Below are 7,500 nucleotides of genomic sequence, written 5' to 3' on the forward strand. Positions count from 1 at the left end.
ATCTATAACACTGCCGTCCGATGGTACTATTGATATGATAATATATGTCGTCAGATTTTGGCATGAGCAACCAAAATCACCACTACCACTCTTCTACCAACTGTATCAGTATTAGTAATAAATAGTAGTAGATGTAATTATTTTTGTACCTTTAACATATTTACTTTTATATAGTTTCTCTCCTTTGGTTTTGGTTTGTTTTATCATTTTGCATTGTCTGTAAAACCTTCATTTCTCCACGGGGAATAACGTAAAATAGTCCTGCCTTATCTCTAATTCAAGATTCAAGTGATTCAGTACATCTAATGACAACTAACTGGGGTCTTTTTTATTTTCATAGATCACTCTTTTATACATGTCTCATAAAAAGTCCAGCATTAGAGCATAAACACTCAAATATGTTAAGGTTGACTCTTCGGCTATAGTTGTAGTTGTACAACTATTTAACGCTGTACCAGTTGGCAGCATCACAACGTGCTAAACCAGTTAGCCTGTTCCAAGACAAACAGAAAACTTACAGCAATAAAAATGACAACACAACTACAGCCGGTAAAACTGTTCTTAATTGCTTGCCTAGGTAAACAAAGGTTAAATAAAAATAAAATACTAACATACATACAGACACATTCTGACACATTGAAATTGGCCGTTAGCACGTTAACTTAGCCCCGTAGTTAGCTCCCCACTCCACCGTATGCTAACGACCACGTTATCTCCACTGGCCTCGTTTTATTTCGGCGTCAGTTCAAATTGTGGACAACAGCAAATTGATGCAAAATACAAGCAATGTTAGGAAACCACTTCTCAATATTTCTAATGACAAATCTCGACAGCACACGTCGGCTACCACCTCAGACGTTGGGGTTTGCTGTATTGCCCGAAAGAAACGCAAAAAATAAATCATTTACTTTAATACTTACATCATTGTGTAGTAAAGCCAAATAGCGCGTTAAAGGTTCCAGAGCCCTTATGTACTAGAAGGAAATACGATAAAGAATCAGCCGCACTGATTAACTCAGTGACACAACATTTGATTTTACAATGTGGATGAGGCTTAAAAAACCCTTTTTACACACAGTTTTTGGGGCTGTTGGTCTAATTTTTGGTGTTGTTTTCGCGACGTACAGAACCGGCGCTACATGCGCGACGGGGAAAAGACACCCATACGTAGTTCCGTGCAGCTCAGCCATAAAAAAAGAAACGGGATGAAACAGGGCGATGACGTATGGGATGTTTTCCCTTTGTGATGTCCTAAATTGTTTTCCTTGATGATGTTTCATGAAATATTTTCCTTTGTATGAGGGCATAGAATTTTTGCCTTTGCTTTTGAAAGTTTGTTTTATACAAACCTTGGTGGGTCCGTAGATTCTGTTAGATTTCAAACTGAAAGCAAGCGAGACAAGAAACCGGGCGTCTTACGAGGTGGTATGGTGTCAGTCAAAAGCGGACATATAAGTGGGGCAAAATCATTTTTGATGTATTAGATGATGGAAAAGTTCCTGTGTCCCCTGTGAAAAAGAAAGGGGTTACAGGACCTGGGCGTGTTAGGTTGGTATGGCCCTAAGCAATGTAAACATCACTAAAGCAGTATATATAAATGGTCAAAATCATGATTGCATGATTTTGTGAGTAAAAGTTACCCTGTCTCCCGATGAAAAAGAAAGGCTTACGATTAGTATTTAAGGCGGTTCCCATCAAGTAATAAACCCGGCCCGACATGCTTAAATTCGGAGTCAAATGAGATCAGGGTTTTCAGGGTGGTGTGGCCGTACAATGGTAACTGTCACAAACGCAATATATTAGTGGTCAAAAAATTTATTGATATATTTTGATGATGTAAAAGTTACCTGTCTCCTGTGAGAAAGAAAAGCTTACAGCACCCGGTATTCCCAGGGGGTCTCCCTCCAAGTACTAACAGCCCTACCGCTTAGCTTCGAGATCAGACGAGATGGCGTGTTCAGGGTGGTATGGCCGTAAGCAAAGGTAAAACTGTCACAAAACCAATATTTAAGTGGTCAAAAACATCATTGCATGTATTTTGATGATGTAAAAGTTACCATATCTCCTGTTGAAAAGAAAAATAACAGCACCTGTATTCCCAGGCGGTCTCCCATCCAAGTACTAACCCGGCCCGACCGTGCTTGTTTCCCAGATCAGACGAGATCGGCGTGTTCGGTAGGTATGGCCGAAAGCAACGCCAGTTCATAAATCGTATATATAAGTGGTCAAAATGTCATTGCTTTTTTTGTGCGTAAATGTTACCAGTCTCCTGATGAGAATGAAAAGCTTTTACACCCGGTTTCCCGGCGGTCTCCCATCCAAGTACTAACCCCGGCCCGACCTCTAGCTTCCGAGATCAGACGAGATCAGGGTGTTCAGGGTGGTAGGCCGTAAGCAACTCCAATGTCACTAAAAAGTATTATAAGTGGTCAAAATGATCATTGCATTTTTATTTTTATGATGTAAATTTCCTGTTCCTGATGAAAATGAAAGGCTTACAAACCCCAGTATTCCCAGGCGGTCTCCCCTCCAAGTATAACCAGGCCCCCCCGTGCTTAGCTTCCGAGATCAGCGAGATTGGTTGTTCAGGTTGGTATGGGCCCTTTAAACCCCTCAAATGTCACTAAAGCGTATATATAGTGATCAAAATATCCTTGATTTTTTTTGATGATGTAAAAGTTACCCTGTCTCCCGATTAGATGAAAAGCTTACAGCACCTGGTATTCCCAGGCTGTCTCCAATCCAAGTACTAACCAGGCCCGACCGTGCTTAGCGTCCGAAATCAGACAAGATCGGGCGTGTTCAGGTTAGTATGGCCGTAAGCAATGTCAAATGTAACTAAAAAAGTATATATAAGTGCTCAAAATGATCATTGCATGTATTTTGATGATGTAAATGTTACCATGTCTCCTGATGAAAATGAAAGGCTTACAACACCTAGTATTCCCAGGCGGTCTCCAAGCCAAGTACTAACCAGGAACGACCGTGCTTAGCTTCCGAGATCAGACGACATCAGGCGTGTTCAGGTTGGTATGGCCGTAAGCAATGTCAAATGTCACTAAAGAAGTATATATAAGTGGTCAAAATGATCATTGCATGTATTTTGATGATGTAAATGTTACCATGTCTCCTGATGAGAATGAAAAGCTTACAGCACCTGGTATTCCCAGGCGGTCTCCCATCCAAGTACCAACCAGGCCCTACATTGCTTAGCTTCCGAGATCAGACGAGATCAGGCGTGTTCAGGGTGGTTGGTCGTAAGCAATGGTACCTGTAACAAACGCGGTTATATATAAGTGGTCAAAATCATCATTGCATGTATTTAGATGATTTAAATATTACCATGTCTCCTGATGAAAATGAAAGGCTTAGAGCACCTAGTATCTCCAGGCGGTCTCCCATCCAAGTACTAACCAGGCCCTACACTACTTAGCTTCCGAGATCAGACGAGATCAGGCATGTTCAGGGTGGTATGGCCGTAAGCCATGGTAACTGTCACAAACAGCAGTATATATATAAGTGGTCAAATCATCATTGCATGTATTTTGATGATGTAAATGTTACCATGTCTCCTGTTGAAAATGAAAGGCTAACAGCACCTAGTATTCCCAGGCGGTCTCCCATCCAAGTACTAACCAGGCCGGACAGTGCTGAGCTTCCGAGATCAGACGAGATCAGGCGTGTTCCGGTAGGTATGGCCTTAAGCAACGTCCAATGTCACTAAATCAGTATATATAAGTTGTCAAAATGATCATTGCATGTATTTTGATGATGTAAATGTTACCATGTCTCCTGATGAAAATGAAAGGCTTACAGCACCTAGTATTCCCAGGCGGTCTCCCATCCAAGTACTAACCAGGCCTGACCGTGCTTAGCTTCCGAGATCAGACGAGATCTGGTCTGTTCAGGTTGGTATGGCCTAAAGCCACGTCAAATGTCACTAAAGCAGTATATATAAGTGATCAAAATCATCCTTGCATGTATTTTGATGATGTAAATGTTACCATGTCTCCTGATTAGAATGAAAAGCTTACAGCACCTGGTATTCCCAGGCGGTCTCCCATCCAAGTACTAACCAGGCCCGACCCTGCTAAACTTCCGAGATCAGATGACACTGGGTGTGTTCAGTGTGGTATACCCTTAAGCCATTTTGTCAGTCACAAAAGCAGTATATATAAGTGGTCAAAATGATCATTGCATGTATTTTGATGATGTAAGTGTTACCATGTCTCCTGATGAAAATTAAAGGCTTACAGCACCTGGTATTCCCAGGCGGTCTCCCATCCAAGTACCAACCAGACCCTACACTGCTTAGCTTCCGAGATCAGACGAGATCAGGCGTGTTCAGGGTGGTATGGTCGTAAGCAATGGTACCTGTCACAAACGCAGTATATATAAGTGGTCAAAATCATCATTGCATGTATTTAGATGATTTAAATATTACCATGTCATGCCAATCATCATCACCTAGGCGGACGTCGCAGCTGTTTCAGCATGTCAATTTCAGCATATCAATTTCAACTTTTGCCTGTCTGAAAATTGCCGGACGGCTCTTGTTGACTTTGACGCCGACTTTCTCGTTGGTTTTTGCAGCATTTGGTAACAAATTCAAAGCCGCACTCTCTGAGGAAAGATTGCACTTTCAGGCAATTTCCCAGAGTGCTCCCTACTGAGATATTCAGCTCTTTTTGCTGTTTTGTTGGTTGCCATTGATGCTTGTTATTCGGGAAATGTTTTGTAAAACTTTGGACGAAAATCAATGAACCATGCTCTATTCAAGTGTTTTTCCTTGTCTTGCTTGCAGTCAATTTGTAACTGTGAGAAGCACTAAAGAATGTACAGATCCACAGAGGCTTGTATAAAACAAACTTTCAGTAAGATCAAAGGCAAAGATTCTATGCCATCATGGCCAAAGGAAAAGATTTGATGAAAGGACAGAATTCTATGACATCATGAAGGAAAACATTCTATGGCACATTCTATGTAAATTTTGTGAGGAGTGCGCTAGGAAGAGAGAGTGTGGGAAAGATTTTCCAAATTTCTTCTGTTTTCTGTGATCATTTTCTTTTCTCTCACACTGGTTGTGTTTTCATTTAGGTTCCTTGATCAAAGTTTTCATTAACACCTTTCAATCTTGAGTGTCACATAGTGAGATCTATAACACTGCCGTCCGATGGTACTATTGATATGATAATATATGTCGTCAGATTTTGGCATGAGCAACCAAAATCACCACTACCACTCTTCTACCAACTGTATCAGTATTAGTAATAAATAGTAGTAGATGTAATTATTTTTGTACCTTTAACATATTTACTTTTATATAGTTTCTCTCCTTTGGTTTTGGTTTGTTTTATCATTTTGCATTGTCTGTAAAACCTTCATTTCTCCACGGGGAATAACGTAAAATAGTCCTGCCTTATCTCTAATTCAAGATTCAAGTCATTCAGTACATCTAATGAAAAACTAACTGGGGTCTTTTTTATTTTCATAGATCACTCTTTTATACATGTCTCATAAAAAGTCCAGCATTAGAGCATAAACACTCAAATATGTTAAGGTTGACTCTTCGGCTATAGTTGTAGTTGTACAACTATTTAACGCTGTACCAGTTTGCAGCATCACAATGTGCCAAACCGGTTAGCCTGTTCCAAGACAAACAGAAAACTTACAGCAATATAAATGACACACAACTACAGCCGGAAAAACTGTTCTTAATTGCTTGCCTAGGTAAACAAAGGTTAAATAAAAATAAAATACTAACATACATACAGACACATTCTGACACATTGAAATTGGCCGTTAGCACGTTAACTTAGCCCCGTAGTTAGCTCCCCACTCCACCGTATGCTAACGACCACGTTATCTCCACTGGCTTCATTTTATTTTGGCGTCAGTTCAAATTGTGGATAACAGCAAACTGATGCAAAATACAAGCAATGTTACTAAAACACTTGTCAATATTTCTAATGACAAATCTCGAAAGCACACGTCGGCTACCACCTCAGACGTTGGGGTTTGCTGTATTGCCCGAAAGAAACGCAAAAACAGAACTAATTTACATAATACTTACATCATTGTGTAGTAAAGCCACAAGTAGCGCTGTTAATAGGTTCCAGCTAGACCATTATGTACCTCAGAGGGAAATACGATAAAGAATCAGCCGCACATAATTAAACTACACGTGACACAAACATATTGATTATACAATGTGGATGAGGCTTAAACAAACCTTTACACACAGTTATGGGAGCATGTTGATGTAATTTTTGTATATTGTTTTCGCGCACCTACAGACGCACATGCGACTACATGTGCTCACATGGAGTAACGTTACATCCGTACGTAGTTCCCGTGCATGCTCACGCACATACAAAAGAAACGATGGATGAAACAGGGCGATGACGTCATGGGATGTCTTCCTTTGATGATGTCCTCAATTGTTTTCCTTTGATGATGATGTCATGAAATGTTTTCCTTTGATCATGATGGCATAGAATCTTTGCCTTCATTACATCATCAAAATACATGCAATGATGATTTTGAAGACTTATATATACTGCTTTAGTGACATTTGACATTGCTTACGGCCATACCAACCTGAACACGCCCGATCTCAAGTACTTACATCATTGCATGTATTTTGATGATGTAAATGTTACCATGTCTCCTGACGAGAATGAAAAGCTTACAGCACCTGGTATTCCCAGGCGGTCTCCCATCCAAGTACTAATCAGGCCCGACCATGCTTCGCTTCCGAGATCAGATGAGATCGGGCGTGTTCAGTGCGGTATGGCCGTAAGCAACGTTAACTGTCACAAACGCAGTATATATAAGTGGTCAAAATCATCATTGCATGTATTTTGATGATGTAAATGTTACCATGCCTCCAGATGAAAATGAAAAGCTTACAGCAACTGGCATTCCCAGGTGGTTTCCCATCCAAGTACTAACCAGGGCCCGACCGTGCTTAGCTTCCGAGATCGGGCGTGTTCAGGTTGGTATGGCCGTAAGCAATGTCAAACATCACGAAAGCAGCATATATAAGTGGTCAAAATGATCATTTCATGTATTTTGATGATATAAATGTTACCATGTCTCCTGATGAAAATGAAAAGCTTACAGCACCTGGTATTCCCAGGCGGTCTCCCATCCAAGTACTAACCAGGCCCGACACTGCTTGGCTTCCGAGATCAAACGAGATCAGGCGTGTTCATGGTGGTATGGCCGTAAGCAACTTTAACTTTCACAAACGCAGTATATATAAGTGGTCAAAATCATCATTGCATGTATTTTTGTTTTTGAGCTGAAGCTTCTACAATGATACAGTCTGCCAGGAAGTAGAGTCAGAATGTAACAGGTAGATATGAATCAGAGAGAAAAACAAGGTGACCCGGTCCAACCAGGGTTTGGGTGTGATTTGTGTTTAAACTGAACACTGCCTGATAATGGCTTATCGTGAAAGGTCTACTGCACCTTAGCAATCATCATCACCTATGC

General features: G+C 40.7%; 3 non-coding genes and 8 pseudogenes across 3 annotated transcripts; all 11 read right to left on the bottom strand.

The window, feature by feature from the left end:
- Positions 1 to 2,705: 2,705 nt before the first annotated feature.
- LOC125001796 lies at positions 2,706 to 2,824 on the bottom strand (annotated as a pseudogene).
- A 101-nt stretch (positions 2,825 to 2,925) lies between these two features.
- Positions 2,926 to 3,044, bottom strand: LOC125002832 (annotated as a pseudogene).
- A 101-nt stretch (positions 3,045 to 3,145) lies between these two features.
- On the bottom strand, positions 3,146 to 3,263 carry LOC125001809 (annotated as a pseudogene).
- Positions 3,264 to 3,365: 102 nt separating this feature from the next.
- On the bottom strand, positions 3,366 to 3,484 carry LOC125002071 (annotated as a pseudogene).
- Positions 3,485 to 3,587: 103 nt separating this feature from the next.
- LOC125002806 lies at positions 3,588 to 3,706 on the bottom strand (annotated as a pseudogene).
- A 101-nt stretch (positions 3,707 to 3,807) lies between these two features.
- LOC125002277 lies at positions 3,808 to 3,926 on the bottom strand (annotated as a pseudogene).
- Positions 3,927 to 4,027: 101 nt separating this feature from the next.
- Positions 4,028 to 4,146, bottom strand: LOC125002302 (annotated as a pseudogene).
- A 101-nt stretch (positions 4,147 to 4,247) lies between these two features.
- Positions 4,248 to 4,366, bottom strand: LOC125003161. Its single transcript, XR_007112028.1, has one exon. It is a non-coding gene; the product is annotated as a 5S ribosomal RNA (ribosomal RNA).
- A 2,319-nt stretch (positions 4,367 to 6,685) lies between these two features.
- Positions 6,686 to 6,804, bottom strand: LOC125001683. Its single transcript, XR_007111711.1, has one exon. It is a non-coding gene; the product is annotated as a 5S ribosomal RNA (ribosomal RNA).
- A 101-nt stretch (positions 6,805 to 6,905) lies between these two features.
- Positions 6,906 to 7,015, bottom strand: LOC125002714 (annotated as a pseudogene).
- A 101-nt stretch (positions 7,016 to 7,116) lies between these two features.
- On the bottom strand, positions 7,117 to 7,235 carry LOC125003077. The gene has a single exon (XR_007111945.1). It is a non-coding gene; the product is annotated as a 5S ribosomal RNA (ribosomal RNA).
- Positions 7,236 to 7,500: the final 265 nt, after the last annotated feature.

This window comes from Mugil cephalus, chromosome 23 (assembly GCF_022458985.1).
Source record: "Mugil cephalus isolate CIBA_MC_2020 chromosome 23, CIBA_Mcephalus_1.1, whole genome shotgun sequence".
Taxonomy (NCBI): domain Eukaryota; kingdom Metazoa; phylum Chordata; class Actinopteri; order Mugiliformes; family Mugilidae; genus Mugil; species Mugil cephalus.